Below are 18,615 nucleotides of genomic sequence, written 5' to 3'. Positions count from 1 at the left end.
GTCCATAATCACCTCCAAGATTCCTGGGCGACTGGGGTTTCCTATTCGAGCCCGCTGAGTAATCAGTGCAACCCACTTGCTCCATGTAGCATCAGTTGCATGATGCGTAGAGGGGACCCTTCCTTTGAACATCCAGCCTAGTACCGGCAGTCGGGGTGCCAGGAGGAGCTGCGCTTCAGTACCGACCACTTCCGAAGCAGATCGAACTCCTTCATATGCTGCCAATATCTCCTTTTCAGTTGGAGTATAGCGGGCTTCAGATCCTCTGTATCCCCGACTCCAAAACCCCAGGGGTCGACCTCGAGTTTCCCCAGGTTCTTTCTGCCAGAGGCTCCAGGTGGGACCATTCTCTCCGGCTGCGGTGTAGAGCACATTCTTTACATCTGGTCCTGTTCGGACTGGCCCGAGGGCTACTGCATGAACTATTTCCTGCTTAATTTGTTCAAAGGCTTGTCGTTGCTCAGGGCCCCATTCAAAAGCATTCTTCTTACGGGTTACTTGGTAGAGCGGGTTTACAATCAGACTGTAATTTGGAATATGCATTCTCCAAAACCCCACGACACCTAGGAAAGTTTGTGTTTCTTTTTTGCTAGTTGGTGGAGACATAGCTGTTATTTTGTTGATCACATCCATTGGGATTTGACGGCGTCCATCTTGCCATTTTATTCCTAAAAACTGGATCTCTCGTGCAGGTCCTTTAACTTTATTCTGTTTTATGGCAAAACCGGCCTTCAGAAGGATTTGGACTATTTTCTTCCCTTTCTCGAAAACTTCTTCTGCAGTGTCACCCCACACAATGATGTCATCGATGTACTGCAGGTGTTCAGGAGCTTCCCCCTGCTCCAGCGCAGACTGGATCAGTCCATGGCAAATGGTAGGGCTGTGTTTCCACCCCTGGCGCAGCCGATTCCAAGTATATTGGACTCCCCTCCAAGTGAAAGCAAACTGTGGCCTGCACTGTGCTGCTAGAGGGATGGAGAAAAATGCATTAGCGATATCAATTGTGGCATACCACTTGGCTGCCTTTGATTCCAGTTCATACTGGAGTTCTAGCATGTCCGGCACTGCAGCACTCAGTGGTGGCGTGACTTCGTTCAGGCCACGATAGTCCACTGTTAGTCTCCACTCACCATTAGACTTTCGCACTGGCCATATGGGACTATTAAAAGGTGAATGAGTCTTGCTGATCACTCCTTGGCTCTCCAGTTGACGAATTAGCTTATGGATGGGACTCAGGGAGTCTCGGTTGGTGCGATATTGCCGCCGGTGCACAGTTGTGGTAGCGATCGGCACTTGCTGTTCTTCAACCCTCAGCAACCCCACAACAGAAGGGTCCTCTGAGAGACCAGGCAAGGTAGACAACTGTTTAATGTCCTCTGTCTCCAAAGCAGCTATGCCAAAAGCCCAGCGGAACCCTTTTGGGTCCTTGAAATATCCTCTTCTAAGATAGTCTATGCCAAGGATGCACGGAGCATCTGGGCCAGTCACAATACGGTGCTTTTGCCACTCATTACCGGTTAGACTCACTTCAGCCTCCAATACAGTTAACTGCTGGGATCCCCCCGTCACACCATAAATACAGATGGGCTCTGGCCCTTTATAGCTTGATGGCATTAGAGTACATTGTGCACCGGTGTCTACCAAAGCCTTATACTTCTGTGCGTCTGACGTGCCAGGCCATCGAATCCACACAGTCCAATAAACTCGATTGTCCCTTTCCTCCCCCTGGCTGGAGGCAGGGCCCCTCTAGTCCTGGTCAGAATCTTCATTTCTGTGTTTAAAGGACTGCCTGCTGGAAGTTGGAGCAGCAAACCTTTCAGAGAACTCCTTTTTCCCAATTGTTTTCCTTTGCAATTCACGTACCCGTGCCTCTAGGGTCGCAGTAGATTTTCCATCCCATTTTCTCATGTCCTCTCCATGGTCACGTAGGTAAAACCACAGGGTGGCGCGGTGTGTGTGCCCACCATATTGTCTTCCTTGCATAGATGAACGTTTACCCCTAATAGCTGAGACACTGGTTTGTACAGGTGGGGAGGAAAATAAACTCTCTTTAAGTTGGTGGATCTCTTCAGAAAGTTTCTCCAAGGTATTCTCTTTTAGCTGGTGGACACTAGTTCGTTCAGGTGAAGGGGAAGATAATCTTTCTTCAAGTTGGTGGATCTTTTCAGAAAGTTTCTCCAAAGCATTCTCTTTTAGCTGGTGGACACTGGTTCGTTCAGGTGAAGGGGAAGATAATCTTTCTTCAAGTTGGTGGATCTTTTCAGAAAGTTTCTCTAAAGCATTCTCTTTTAGCTGGTGGACACTGGTTCGTTCAGGTGGAGGGGAAGATAAATTCTCTTTAAGTTGGTGGACCTCTTCAGAGAGTTTCTCCACAGCTGAGACACAGGCCTTTAGGGAAGAGGAGAGATTTCCTTCGTACTGCCGGAGTATTTTAGTCACTTCATTCACTGTGGGATTCTCCTCCGTTTTCCAGGCTAGTATTGCCAATGAGTTGGCATATGATGATGGGGCACTCCGTACAAACTTCCGCCACATGGGTGGTGTACACTGGACTGCATCTGGATCTGTGGATGTTTGTGCGTCATCTAGGTCCTTATAAATTACTTCCCGTACGGCCAATTCCCTCAGGTACTGAATTCCCTTCTCCATGGTGGTCCATTTGCTTGGTAAACATACAAGTTCTTCCTTGAAGAGATACCTTTCCTTCACAGCTGACAGGAGACGCCTCCAGAGGCTGCGAGATTGTGCTCCATCTCCAATTGCTTTGTCAATGCATGCGTCCCTAGCAAGGGATCCCAGCCGCCTGGCTTCCTTGCCCTCCAATTCCACATAATTGGCTCCCGTGTCCCAGCACCGGAGCAGCCAGGTGACAAGCTGCTCGCCTATACAGCGACCAAAATCTTTTCGCACATCTCGTAGCTCACGCTGGTATAGAGTCCGGGTAATTACTGTTGATTCTCCGACATCCTCATCCTCATCTTCAGTCTCCTGCACCTTTGATGGCTGGTATGGAGTCCGGGTAGTTACTGTTGATTTTTCGCCATCCTCATCCTCATCTTCAGTCTCCTGCACCTTTGATGGCCCAGCCTCGTCTTCACTTCGCCCAGACTTAGCAGAAGACTGTCTGCGTTTTAAACGACCTGAGCCTCTATACCATTTTTTCACCTTGTCTACAGGGGCAACTTGCACTGCTACAGCTCGTTTCTCTGACCCAGCCACAGGGTCTGCCACAGGGGTTGGAATACCCTCTGCGGGGTCAACTTGCACTGCTACAGCTCGTTTCTCTGACCCAGACACAGGGTCTGCCACAGGGCTTGGAATACCCTCTGCGGGGTCAACTTGCACTGCTACAGCTCGTTTCTCTGACCCAGACACAGGGTCTGCCACAGGGGTTGGGATACCCTCTGCGGGGTCAACTTGCACTGCTACAGCTCGTTTCTCTGACCCAGCCACAGGAGTGGGAGCAGCTGCACGAGCTGGGGCATCTGCAGGAGCTGGAGCGGCTGCAGGGGCTGGAGCGGCTGCAGGAGCCGGAACGGCTGCAGGAGCTGGAGCTGCAGGAGCTGGAGCTGGAGCAGCTGCAGGAGCTGGAGCGGCTGCAGGAGCTGGAGCTGGAGTAGCTGCAAGAGCTGGAGCTGGAGCGGCTGCAGGAGCTGGAGCTGGAGCTGGAGCGGCTGCAGGAGCTGGAGCTGGAGTAGCTGCAGGAGCTGGAACTGGAGCGGCTGCAGGAGCTGGAGCGGCTGCAGGAGCTGGAGCTGGAGTAGCTGCAGGAGCTGGAACTGGAGCGGCTGCAGGAGCTGCAGCTGGAGTAGCTGCAGGAGCTGGAACTGGAGCGGCTGCAGGAGCTGCAGCTGGAGCGGCTGCAGGAGCTGGAGCTAGGTTGCTAATAACATCAATTGCAGCTCGATAGGCACAAGCCAGACCCCAGCACGCTACAGTGATTTGTGTCACTTTGGAACTGCCAGAGTCATGACACCTTTTTTTCAAGCATTCTGCCAGCTTTTTAGGATTTTGCAGTTGTTCAGGGGTGAATGTCCAAAACACTGGAGGTGACCACTGCTCTAGAAACCTGCCCATATCCTCCCACACTCCCTGCCACTCGCAACTATCCCGCCTCAAGACAGATCTCCGGATGAGATTCCTAAGTAGTTGTTTAACCCTCCACAAAATCTGAAGCGCATTCAGGAGACATAACAACAAGAGCAGGCTGGTCTGAGTATCCCAAGGATATTCAACATCTCGGAGAACCACCGTAACTAACTCGGGGGATAAGAGGGTGGTGGTGAAGGAGAAAGGGAGAGTGAACAGGTAGGGAAACATGTCTTCCCCTGTCCCCTTCACAGATTGGCTCCCTAACGAAAACAGGCAATAGGTGTAATTGCTAATAGTTTCCGAGATATGGGTTCCAAAGTATAGAGTCGACGTCAGTGCTGAGTACAAATACCAGGTTAAAGTCGTGACCAGATATTTCATCATTTCATAAGCCATTGTTACACCGCACAGTACCATAACAATCTTAAACCAGGGCCCGGAAAGGATAAACAGTGCAACAGGGAGCACATACAGAAAGTAACGCACCATAAAACTCAATTTGGAATACAGGTACAGCAGACTGGAGATTAAGGCAATCAACATCGTGACTAGCAACTATTAAGCAGGTCCAATACTTATACCAATTTTAGTTTAACACACTCTGGTCAGATTTGTCGATATCTCAACCCTTCGGGCCCCACGTTGGGCGCCAAAAAGACTGTTGTGGTTTAACCCGGCTGGCAGCTAAACACCACACAGCCGTTCGCTCACCCTCCCCCCTCCCTCTCTGGGATGGGGGGAGAGAAACGGGAAAGTGAAGCCTGTGAGTTGAGATAAAGACGGTTTATTAAGACAGGAAAATAATAATAACAATAATAATAATAATAGTGATAATGGTAATAGTATTAACAATAATAATGTGTAAGAAAACAAGTGATGCACAATGCAATTGCTCACCACCCGCTGACCGATGCCCAGCCTATTCCCGAGCAGCCGGCCCCCCCACCCCGGCCAGCCACCCCTATATATTGTTTAGCATGACGTCAGATGGTATGGAATACCCCTTTGGCCAGTTTGGGTCAGCTGTCCTGGGTCTGTCCCCTCCCAGCTCCTGCTGCACCCCCAGCCTGCTCGCTGGCAGGACAGAGCAAGAAGCCGAAAAGTCCTTGGCCTGGTGTAAACACTGCTCTGCAACGATTAAAACATCAGCATGTTATCAGCGCTCTTCTCATCCTAATCCAAAACATAGCACCCTACCAGCTACTATGAGCTACTTAACTCTGTCCTAACTGGAACCAGGACATCTTCGTAAAAAAAAATTATTTTGAATTATTTTGTATTCCCTAAACTTTTTGTCTAAGAAATGAAGCTTTGCAAACAAACAAACAAAAATGCTAGGGTCTCTTTTTCTCTTTTTTTTTTCTTCTTTTTTTTTTTTTTTGAAGCCTCAGGATGGATAAGAAGGGAGGTCCATTATGGGAAGCATTACTCTGTTAGGCAGAATACACAGAGCCTGCATGTTTTACAGTTTCAGTGTAATATTTTACTAAACCCTGAAATAAAAATATATACAAAATTTTATTGTTGCCATGCTATACAAAACAAGGCTTTAACAAAATTACTTTCTGGCTTTACTAAGCCAGAATTCATTTACTTCAGAGTAGCATAGGAAGAGAGAGAGTTATTGACTCCACACAATTTCTGAACACTCCTACATATTTGTCATGCTTTCACCAGGAGATTTTTAAGTGGAAAAGATGCATTCAGTGAGGATGCATGTTGGTAGTGCTTCTTACTGAAGAAAGCTCCAATACTATTAACAGTTACATAATAAAAGCTCCCAATAATTAGTACAAAACAATTAGGAAGCACTTAAGGTTAACACTTACCTGGTCTGTATCTCCTCATTCTGAATTTGGCTTTCTACCAGAACTAATGTGTTTGACAAACATGGACTAATTATTTAAATGGGGAAGTCCCTTACAAAATGTGCCCTTTGGAAGCCAATTTAATTAACGCCAATTAAAACTCCTGACTGAAAGCTGTAATAGTCTGCTTATTTTATTTCACCTTTCTCACTAACGCTATGGCCGAAAATAAGCTAACATTAAGCAGCTCCCTAATGCCTCTTTGCAAGCGTAAAACTCCAGAAGGGCCATAAGACTATCTCAGTATGCGCATATCTGTGTGCGTACATGTGTGTGTACATGCATGCATGCCTGAGTATGTATGTATGAATATACTTGCATCCAAAAATACAAAGCTTTTGGTCAGGTTGAGAGTTCCTGACAATTAGAAGACTTGAAAGTACAGAGTTCTTAAATTAGAGGGGTCTTCATTACTACATACCTTCCTTCTCTCTTCCCTTATATTATCAATATGGTGTGTATGTGATGTATGGATATCTATCTGCAAGAATTGCTGTATATCTTCTTTTAATTATTGTTTAAAGGTTTCAATAGCAGGAACAAACTATGGTAATTTTGTAAGTTATAAACTTCTTACCTATGACCCAGCTGATATTTATACAAGGTCAAGTGGGTCTAACAAAAGAGTCTATACACATGAACAAGGATTTGAATTTGTGTTTTTTCACATCCCAGATGAGACCTAATTGAAATTACTGGCTCTTTGAAATATGGGAGTTTTGGTAAAAGAAAGCAGAGGAATGGATGAGGTAGTTACTCAGGCAGGAAAGTTTTCATTCTAATGTACAGCTGAAACTAAAAAACATTGTCATGTTTACCAGGAAAAAAAAATAAAAATCTAGATAACCTTATTCTTGATTGATAGGTGATAATCATCTATAGACTATATGTTGAAACCTCACCCACTCTCAGCTGAATGTTATTCCATAAATACTTTCTTCTAACTCATCATCCTTATTCTTATTTATACACGTCACTTCAATTATTTGGTTATTTAAAGCATACATGAAAATGCTTATAAATTAAGCTTTATCCATATTTAAAATGTTTGTCTTATCAGAGATGTATAATTGTCCTTACTTGCAGTGAGAAGTCAAGCCCTATAAGAATGCACAGAATGAGACCTTATTTAGCACGGACCCAGAGACTACAAACTTATCACTAATTAAACAGAAGATAAAAATCTAATTTCCATAGCTCTCAACGTTAAACCACTTTAACTTTTTTTAATGACCTTATCTGAAGGTAGGGAGAGTCAGAACCTGTATTAATAAGAAAAAAAGGCATATATATTGCCCTCTCCAAATAGGAGACAGATGTTTTAGAGACATTTCAAACAAGTAACAAACCTCAGCTACCAAAAGTATTAGAAAATCTGTCCATGGGCTGAAGTAATATTTGTCCATGGATTTAAATAATTGCATTTCTGCATGATGTGGTAGCTGAGTGTGTGTATCCACTGAGAGGTGGATTCCCTCAGTTCAGACCTACCTATTTTCTTGTTTTGAAAGTAAAGAAGTGATTAATTCATCCTCCCTAGACATCCAAGGCACCTAGATTAGGAATAAACGACATCATCATCTCCCTCCCCCTTTTTATTGGAAACAGGTACATACAACAATATGTAGACAAAATATGTAACAAATAGATCTCTAACAATAGAGATCTACAGGCAGGCATAGCTGTTTTCTGTATATTCCATCCTCTTTCCATTAATTATACAAGACATAGGCATAGTAAGTTAGCTAAGTTTAAGTCTTATAACTGAACGAAACAAGTCAGGACATAAGAGTCACTTCAGTGGAAAGAATGATAAGTGGATCTGTAAAAAATCCACACTATGAAGTAATAATAAACAAATATGATCTTTCTTGATCTTGATTTGTTCAGTGCCATACATATGTATAAATTGCAATGTCTACATGTATATTTAACCATGTCTACACTTTGCACCATGTTAGTAAACTCCAAGGGAAAAATATGTGTATAAATATATTTATTTCTTGTCCTAATCGGAGCACTCCATTGTTTATGTTTCTATTTGAATAGCACTTTCTCTGAAATGCCTGAAGTATGAGAAGTAACAATACGGAAATAAAGTTTTTCCCCTCTCAGCACCAAGATTAATGAGCTTGTCAACTACTAGATAGTATGCAAATTTTCTATAACAACAGTATCTAGTACATTTTGTTGTACAAGTAAAAGAAGAAGCAATGGGGTCTCAGAATAAGAAAAAACATAATAAAAGCAGATGCATGGAGTCAGTCTTGGGTCAAATAACATTGTAAACTTACATTGCCAGTCCTGCTACTATCTCTGTTCAGCAGGACAATTGATAAATTTTATAAATGCGTTCTTTTGTGTACATCCTGCTCATTCTGCTAGGGTGGTCACTTTCTCTTAAATTCTTCTGGGATTTCACTCGTTGATATATAGTTTTTCAAGCCTACATACCTCACCTTCACTCACACCCCTACTACTTTGCTCTTTTGAACTCTGTAATTCATGTGATGTAGACCTTAGCCAGAACTCAGAGCAGTGCTCAAAGGAAGGACTCAAAATACTAACAATGGCCAAGAGGTCACTTTGCCATTGAATTTTAAGACATGCTTAAACATTATTGAACATATAGCTAAACAAGTAACTGAAATTAAATCACCATTTACTACCTTTTAAATGTTCTTGAAGTGACACACATTTCTCGAATCCACTAGATTATAGAACTGTAAATGCATCACAGAGTTGTAGGTGAGCCAAGAAAAGAATAAGAATGTAACAGCATTTAAAGTAATAAACGTAACTATGAGTCTAATGACTAGCTGTGAGTCTTCTATCATCACTAACTATTAAAATGAAAAATGTAAGACTGTCACCTACTGCATTTTCTACAATGTCTATCATATTTTCAGTGGAATCATAAGTATATGATGATGTAGAGAAATACTTTACCAATAATTTTAAGTACAATGATCAACCAATATTTTCCATCCTATGCTTTCTATCCAGCACAGGAACAACAGTGGGTTTACTATCATGTCAGAGATTATTTTTTAACTGAAAAGTATTTTTTTAGAAGATGTGATAGACTTTTAAAGAATAAAAATATTTCAAAATACAGGTAAATACTTTTATACAAGAAAAGCATGACAAAATTATGTAGTTTAATTAAGCTAAGCTTTTTCTAGATTATCTGACATAAAATGAAAATACAGAACAGGAGAAATAATACAAGTGATGGATTTCCTTTTATATGCACACTTCTGCAACACAACGACTACTGTTCTTGACTCTATGCCCTATATTCTCTTATAACAGCATTAGTCATAGGCTTAGCTGCTCTCCTATTTTTCCTTGATCTTCAAGCTGCACAAGCACTGTTGTCATTTCTTTATTATTATCTGCTCCTATCTTTGGCCAAGCCCTGGCTAACATGCTCATTTTTATCATTGCTTTGTTTCTTTCTTGGCTTTGGACACATCATTATAAAAGGGATAATTCTATTTACACTCATTATGTAAGGAATTTTTAAAAATGGTGGCAAAACCCTGTAGTTTCAAAAATAAGTAGTTCATTTCCTCAATTTCTTTCACTTCCCTCAAAACATATGGACAAGAAGCAAGAGAACATCAGCCTGTAACAAGGACTGAAGTTCAGTCTCCTAGAAAAAGCTAAGACTGGTAAACGAATAAAACCAGGATTCAGACAGAATTCCATTCTGAATACTGCCATATCTTTCTTGAGCAGTATTGAAATAAGACAGCTCCCATGTACTGCCCTCATATTTCTGTGTGCAAAATGGGTATGATTTTTCTGTCTAGATCATGTGACTCATTTTTGTAATTTAGTTCATCAGGTAGAAACGGAGAGCACTACATATAGCATTAAAAAGCTTTTATGAACGTCTTAACCAAAGATTGTGAAAAAGTCAAAAGTGGGCAATGGAGTATGATAGGCAAACTTGGCTGACAAAGAAAGGAAAAAGTGAATGTCTGTTTAATTTAAAGGTAGTTGGATTTTCTGGCTTGTTTTCCAAGCATGAGAAGGAAAAAGGACAGTTTAGAACTAGCTGTGGGTAGAGAAGAACATTCTGAAGACTGAGATTACCTGTCATGTTTCACAGGGCAGTACCTTGATTATTTAACAAAGATTTTTTTTTCTCCAAGTTCCATCCTTTCTTTTTGATCCAGATGTGACCTACCTATGAATGCATCTATTAATGACAGTAGAATAACATCATCAACTTAATTAAAAAAATATTTGGTTTTAGGAAAGTAGTAGAAGAAAAGTTTGACTGTAGATTGTTGCAATCTGGTATAACAAGCCCAGAACAATGAAGCAGGAGGCTTCAACATCTCAACTCCTACAGCTCCTGTTGTTCAGATATGAAAAATAATATTAAGCCATTTAACTTTCTATTTAGGGAACTATTCTTATGGTATAGATAATAACATCTGCCATGAACATTGCATACTATGAAATTTCAGACATTACAGTCGATGAAAGTTCTTTATTCATGTCTTTAAAAGAGTATGGTAAATGAAGCCCAGAGAGATTTATGCATCTAACTTTTCCTGGAGATTACTTATAATAAGTATTCTTTCTAATCCCTCCCTATCACATGACCTTATTTTTACTTTGCATATCAGCATTTTTTATGTCTCTTTGTAAAGGTGTTTTGTTTGCTTGTCTTGGAGAAGGCAGACATATCCAGCCATATACTTTGTTCCTACAAAGTTCAGTCTTCCAGCAAAAAAGACCTAGGTAGGCCTCTTCAGCACCAGTTATCTCTTGTTCAGATGGCCCCTAAAACTACCACCATGTTCATTAACTTTGCTGGTTTTGTGCTTGATAGAATTCACTGTGGTGCTTCTGGAATAGTTTCTTTTATGTTTTATGCATGGCACCAAGCAAAGCTTTCTTGCTACAGCACTGACTAGCAGTTTATCAAATGTCAGGCTTGGTCTATGTCAATATTCCCCAAGTCTGCTGTTCCTGTAATTGTCAATAAGGTAAGTTTTGACAACCTCATTTTGCAGAAGTGCTATAACACAGTAGCATTTTTAAGTGTGCTACAGCTGAGCTTTTTATGAAACAATATATAGATTTTGACTCCAACTGTCTTGCTTACAAAAAACTAGAGCTTCTCAAATACCATTGTGTTTTTGAATATAAAATACCTATCTAGATGATCCATGGTAACTTTCAGGTAAAAAATTATGTTTCTATTCTCAATGTTTTGGAAATCTCTTGGACATCTGGTTCAGCAAGCTGCAGCAGCATAGAGTCCTGCTGGCTATCATTTGTCACTTCTATTGCTTTTGTTAAGTTTAAAATTGACTTTTACTACTTTTCTACATGTTCCTTCTGATGATGAGGCTGTTCTGAGTAAATAAAGACACCACAAAACTTTACCACATCTCTGTTTACCTTGGCATTTATAGTTTGCACTTTATGTATCAAATGTCTATTTTTATACATATAGTAAGGTACAAGTTGTTGGGTTTTCTGTTTGTTTTTTAATTTCATCTAATTAAGAGCAAAGTTTGTTGAAATTTAATGAGCAGTCCCTTTTGTGACCTATTGTTTTCTACTAGAATTTGTGTAAGAATTAGTTGCATTTCATTGTGCCTTTATTTTGCATGTCATTATTTAGGTTCTCATCTTCTACAACAACACTAACCTCCAGAGCACTGTGCTTGCCTTTGTTCCCTCCCAATTATTCAGGCCATAGCTGATTAACTAAGCTTCAGAAATAACAGCTTTCTTAATATCCTGTCTAGTTTGAGCTTAAGTTACAGTCCTATATTTCAAAACTTAACTAGCTAAATAAATATAACAAATAGATAGAATCATAGAATCGTATATAACATATATATCTTATAGGAATTTAGGTATCAGTTATAGCTGCTAAGCTCTTTCTTGAAGGTGGCTTAAATCTGTCTCTGTCAGTTTAAACCAAACTAGAATAGAGTAAATTCATCCCTGAACCAGAGAAACCATGCTAACTTCTTCATTGGTTTAAATGATCAATTTACATTCAAATTTTAACAGAAGTAGGTGCAAATATTCTCATAGTCTTTAAGACAGCTCAACAGTTAAAGCTTTCAGGAGTTCAGTGCTCTGTCTTTAACAGCAGTCCTAAGGAAGAGTAACAATTTCTTCTTTATATATTCCATAAATATACTACTTCCATTTATATGTTGTACCTCTTCCTTAATACTGCTTCCAGTGATTGCCAGATCAGATTTGATGCTGTTTTTTAATTAACTCTTGATGCATCTTGTTTAAATCCAGGTAAATGTTTTACATCCTCAGCATTCTTTGTCAAGAAGTTCTGTACAGCTCTTATGTCCTTGGTGATAAACCACCTCCTCTTGCTTGTTTTGTGTATTAATATGCTGGACTCCAGTACTTGTACTGAAAGCTGCAGTGAATGGTTGCTCTCTAGCCTCTATCTCCTTAATACTCTTGATATTTTAGACTGCCATGATACCCAATAAGTCACATCTATCCCACGTTGCAGTCTCTTAGCATACTCCATCAGTCCTTGTATGAAAATTGTTCCATTATTTTAGAATCTCCCTTGGATCATCAGTCTTTTCAAACTCTGTCATACATTCCCCAAAATAAAGGGAAAGAATAGTACACTGTCTTTAAGGTGTGAGCAAGTCACAAATCTGTAAGGTGGTAAAAGCATACAGTTCAAATATGATTCAACAGTCAACAGTATTAGGTATGTTGAGCCACTATACTCTAAAAGGCTATTCCAAAATTAACACCTAAAAGGTGACATCAGTCACCTTCCTGTTAGCTTTTCCCTGATAATTTATAATTATCATCCCTGTTAATTTATAATAAAGGTACACTGCAAATTTTTAATTTCAGTATGTTATGTATGCCTCCTTCTTCAATTTTATTCACATGCCAGGACATTTAGGGTAGCATTAGCTTTTGCTCAACTTCCTAAGTCCATTCCTCCAGCTTATCAAGGTTCTTGTTGTGGGGTGATTCCAGCCAGTATTTATGCACCCCCACAGCCACACATTCACTCCCCTGTCCTCAGAGAGATGAGTAGAGAACTGGAAGAGCAAAAGTGAGAAAATTCATGGTTAAAGAAAAAGACAATAAGTGAGGCAAAGAGAGAAAAAAAAAAAAAGTGGTACAAAGGCAATCACTGACCACTTCCCACAAGCAGAACAATGGTCAGCCAGTCCCTGAGCAACGGTTACCTTGTCAGACAGACCCTCTTTCCTCCATCTTCTTCTTCTGTCCCCAGTTTTTATTGATATATTTAATATCCCTAAGGAATGTCTAACCACCAGTTACACATAATTGTTAGTCAGTCCCTAGGCCCAGTGATGTTGTCAATTTTCCACCCCCTCATGGTCCACCTATCGAAACCACCTCCTCACAGTTTGGCTGCTAGAATGTTATCTGGCTATACACACAGCAAGCAATATCCATTGCTCTCCCTTTGTTTACCGAACCAGACCTCCTTGAGACTGAGGTGAAGCTGACAAAGCCTGTAGTTCCCTAGATCTTTATATATATAAAGCACCTACCACCATATTCATAAACAATCTGGAACCACTCTGATGGCAGGGGTGAGAACAGGAGTTGGCCTGCTAGTACCTCAGCACTTCTGTTCCCAACCAATTTCAAGAAAAAAAAAACAAACAAACAAAAAAAAAAAAACAGCTACAAGACTTTGCTGGCATACCTCGAATCTGGAATATATGCCACCTGGTCCCATTCCATCCATGGTCTTGTGTATGCCCAGTTTTCTTAAATGGTTCCTAAATCAATCTTTGTCCTCTTTCACCAGGTACTGAAATCAAAATATTAGCATATATTGTTATAGCATAGGATTCTATTCCTCTGAATTTTTAAATATTTTATCCAACACCAAATGGTTTGGGGATCATTAAGTGAGAAAAATGTTAGAACATTTTCTACACCATAAATATAGAAAAAACTTCCAGTAAGAAAAATATTATATCAAGAAAAGTATCAGATATGATTATGCTGTATATAGGAATATCTCCAACATTTGCTTAAAAATTATATCGAGAGCAATTTGTTGATGAAAACAATTCTGTAAAACAAGATCACACGTAAATGTCAAATATACTCAAATGCTGATAACTAACTACTAATTTCTCAGCTTCAAAATATGTTTTACTAGAGTATCTATGCTTTCAAATATGGTTCTGTTTACATTTAAGGAAAGTTCACATTTCAATGTGCTTAAAAGCAAATAAAGATCCTAGCTGTGGACTCCATTCTGTGCTCCACATGATTAGACACTCTATCGATTGTTAAAAATGGACACAGCATGTCAGGTTTTGTTTTGGTTTTGTTTTTTTTTCTTTTCCTTAAGAGCAGTTTATTCAGACTTAGGTTGCAGTAATGCACTATTGATAATAGTTGTCCAATCCAATTTTTCTTCTTTATTTCCTTTTAGCCAATAATTTTCATGATGTATAAGAGTAAAGTAAATTTGTCTTCACAAGCAATCTTATTAACCAAAGTGCTAAAACTAGTCATCATTTACTTTTGGAGATCTCGTTATAATTCTGTTTTGAACTTTTCAGCACTGTTTCAGCCTGCAGCTACATCAGTGATATTTCAGATCACAGCTTCCTTACTTCAAAGTAAACATTTGTAAGAGTAGGTAAAAATTCTCCATGAGGGGGCAAAGATTGTTCTTTGGAAGAACATCATTACTTGGCAAATTGTCAGCAGACAAATGAAAAACTCAGAAGATGGAAAGCTAGGACACTGCTGACACTGAATAGGAAGATGAAAAGTAAGGAGGATAACACAAAATTGTCACTTGGTGTAAAATGCCAGCAAGAGGCTGCACCATTGTTTAAATTGACTAGTTCAACTTCAGGAGCACCCCTGTAGTGTCCATGAGACTAAGATGCCATAGGAAAAGCATGCACTATCCATGTCCAGAGCACTGTATATGGATTATTTTTGCCTTATGTAAGAAGACTGAATTAGAAAAGATCCACACCAAAATGCTTCCAAAAGCAAAGCGCTGCTTTCCAGTCTGCAGCACAGAGTTTGTTCCTGATGGAAAGAAAAAGGGAACAGTTCAGATTTCTTTCAGTCTGCTTTCTGCCATTCTGTTCTGTCTATATTTACTAAAAAATCTTTCATATGAAGGCCAGCAAATAAAGATAAATCAACAGATAGGTAAGGACATAAGTAGAAAGATAAATAATAGCAAATACTGCAGTGAGACATGTGGTGCCTGACTCCAAACAACTCCAAATCATTGATTTTCCAACACAGATGCTGCAATACTTAAATATATACATATATGTATATATACACACACAAACATATATCTGATATACCAAAACACAGGGACTAGGGTTCACAGGAATAAACACGGAAGTTGATGGAACAGTTGATGTAACATTGTTATAGCATTGTGTACACACATTTTGAGCATCACACATACACGCATCAATGGTACACTGAAGCCATGTGTGGTGGTTTTACCCTGCTGGACAGCTGAACTCCACCACAACCTCTCACTCCCCCTCCTCAAAGATATAAGGGGAGGAAATAAGATGGTCCTTTGGGGACCCAGGAATTGGACTCAGTGATCCTTGTGGGTCCCTTCCAACTCAGATATTCTACGATTCTATGTTCTGGACGCATACATATCATTTTTCTCCCCCCACCCCAACCCCTTTTTCTGCCCCAAATTTTGTTTAGACAAAAAAAAAAAGAAAAAAGAAAGTAATAAAGGTTCTGAGACACTTGTTATTGCTGTCAGTGGTAGAAGACTAGTGAAAGAGATTTAAGGAAAAAAATAATACAAAGTTACTCTATTTTCCCATTGGGATGTTTGTTCTTGTGATTCTCAGGATTATGATTCTAAAGAAACATTGAAGAAACATGTAAGTTGCTATTTTTGTACATAAAAGCTGCCTGTATGACTTCTGCATGCTGAATTAAAAAAAAAAAAGTCTGAACCATAGATGGGGCAAAAAAAAAAATCACTGTTCCAAAAAAGACCTAAACCCCTTATTGAATATATATGTGTGTGTGATGGATTGTCATCCAAATGTTTACCTGAGTTTGCCTAAAATAGTCAAGATATTCCTTGCTCTTCTCAGCAAGAATAGCAGCAAAATCAGCAAAGGAGGAAAATTCGGTATTGTTTTAAGTGCAAGCAGCTTAGTCAGCTGACGTAAGTGTATTTTTTAGAATGGTGAACTTTGTCCCTTATTGTACTAAGGATCTTTAAGTAAAGCAATGCCATAAGCCGTGTGCAGTAAGGGCTGATAATGACCGGGACTATAAAGTCACTCAAAGAGTCTGAAGAAAAGTACCTACACTAAAACAAATTCTTCGTTGCAGTGTAAAGTAATTAATTGACAGTCATCTCAATTGAGTGTTTACTCAGCCACCGAATTATATGGAGGTCTGCTGTGCTTGTATTTCCGTCCCTCCCTCCCCCCGGTTTTTATTTTTATTTTTTCATTTAAAGCTGTTTTCTCCTCTGGTGTTTCACTCTTTAATCTTCTTGTCCAAATGATTACTCAGTGACAACATCCTTCCCACCCACACTACTTCTTCACCACCCTTTTACAAGTCCTGTGTTTCTGTTAGCCTTCTTACACATAACCTTTCATTCATCCAACTGCTGTATCAGTAAAATTTGATAACACTGATCATTCAGATATCTGTTTCCTTTGGACTTGCTTGAAGAAATGCTGAGCTATTTGACATTTATTTGATCATAGATCCAAGGACAAAGAATTTCCAGGCTTACATCCAAACTACATCCTGTTTGCAAGCAAACTGTATTTTCTTGTATATCCTGTCATGGTCAATCAGAATTGATAGTCCATCTCTGGTGTGGATATACTTAGCTTCTTGAACTGTCACTTCACATATTCAGTGAGAGATAGTCCTGCACAAAATTCACTGCTATAGACTAAGCATGGCTAAGACTATCCAAACAGCACACAGATGGTATTGAAATACCTGACACTGAAATTTTGTTGTTTCAAAATAGCAGTAAAACAAGCATGCCATTTTCCTGAAAGCTATTCCAGTTTATATATTACTTTGCGTAAGTATCTTGCTTTCAAGGTCCCTCAAAATATAGTGATTTCCACCACCAGTAAAATCCCACGTATTATAGGGAAGATATACTGCTATTTATTTCCTATTTTTGCCTAATTTGTTAAATTATGAAATGACACAGATTAATGAATACTTTCCTAAACAAAGCCCAATGAAATATTTAAGTCCTGCCCCAGTGCTTAGACTGGGACTTATGATCAATAGAAACTATTGCCTAGAGATTAGTTTTACCATGAATATTAGTGATAAATTGATTGTTAATCTACTGTTCTTATGCAAAAAGGAGACCAACAGAAAAATCTCTAGAAGCTAACTGCAGGAGATTATCTATTCCATCTATTATGTTGGATCAAATGTATCTGTCAAAGATGTTTGCTAAATTCCTTTTAAAAATCAGTGGTGAAAGACATTCTTTCACCTTCTTTGAAAGCCATTATGATTTTTTTCTTATTACCAAACATAATGATTTTTTTACTAGAAAAACAAACAAAACAAACAAGGATCAAACTGACTTCCTCTCATTTTGTTTGTAGGAAAAACAGTTAATCAGCCTTCCCAGTACAATAGGAGTCAAGACGAGTTATCGCATATTCCTCCCCAGACCTAACCTTTAAGGTGACAAAAAAATAAATATATAAATAAAAATAAAAAATTTATTTCTTCATAACTCTTTTTTTTTTTTTTAATAAAATTAATGTTACACTTCTCTGGTGGAATCCCTTTGGCTTGTCTGCCTCTCAAATCAGCTCCAAATCAGGTAGTATTTCAGTAAAGATTTCAGTAAAGACCTCAGAGTGGAGTCTCCTCTATTTCTACATTAACATACATTTCAGCGTGAAATGTCCCTCTCTTACAACTGCAAAACAAAATTGACTAAAATTAAGTGCTTTACTATATCTTCTTGTCTAGTACTGCTGCCTTTTTAGTTATTTCCCACTTTACCTCTGCAATTTGATTTTTTTCATAGTTGTAGCATTTTGCTACATATAGTGTTATCATTAGTAGTATTTAGCATAATCTTTGCAGTTTCCTTTTTTTTTTTTTAGCAAGTTCTCCAGATTCATTAAAATCACGTAAGCCAAATCACTTATCATTCCATTCCACGGTGTTTTCCATTTATCTTTATTTAGTGCAACCACACATTGTATAAACATTGTCCATTTCATCAAGCTTTATCCTGTTCCATAGCTTAGGAGCTGAAATATTTAGGGTAAGGGCACACAAGAGCAGTATGCTGAGAGTGCCATGTAAGTCATCTAATATCAAAGATAGAGCTGAGTCACTAAATCTATTGCTTTCAATGACTTAGTTCCCTAACTTGAGGTTGCAAAGCAGGCCTAGCTTCAATCTATGTTTATAGACCATCAATATATCCTAAAGTTAAAGCAGCCCTTTGTTAAAAGTCACAACCAAGGTAGAAGCTGTCAGTCCTCTCTACCTTACACTCGTCATCCAGAGTGTATTCAGTTTCAGCAGATGAATTGAGATTCTGTTTTTTATTCTGCTTCAGACAATTTTAACGCATCTCCCCAGTCCACAA

At 39.4% G+C, this 18,615-nt stretch overlaps 1 long non-coding RNA gene across 3 annotated transcripts in view; it reads right to left on the bottom strand.

Moving 5' to 3' along the window:
* Nucleotides 1–8,568: 8,568 nt before the first annotated feature.
* LOC310898582 overlaps nt 8,569–18,615 on the bottom strand; it is a 31,101-nt gene continuing 21,054 nt past the window's right edge. For all 3 annotated transcript variants that reach the window (XR_014583449.1, XR_014583450.1, XR_014583451.1), the window contains exons 4-5: nt 13,681–13,788; nt 8,569–13,039 (exon numbers count right to left, since the gene is read on the bottom strand). This is a non-coding gene — a long non-coding RNA (uncharacterized lncRNA). The remainder of the gene's footprint in view (nt 13,040–13,680; nt 13,789–18,615) is intronic.

The sequence above is a fragment of the Anser anser genome (assembly GCF_964211835.1).
Source record: "Anser anser genome assembly, chromosome: 4".
In the NCBI taxonomy this organism is placed as follows: Eukaryota; Metazoa; Chordata; class Aves; order Anseriformes; family Anatidae; genus Anser; species Anser anser.
Note: the sequence above shows the minus strand (reverse complement) of the source record. Positions and strands in the feature narration are given on the sequence as shown.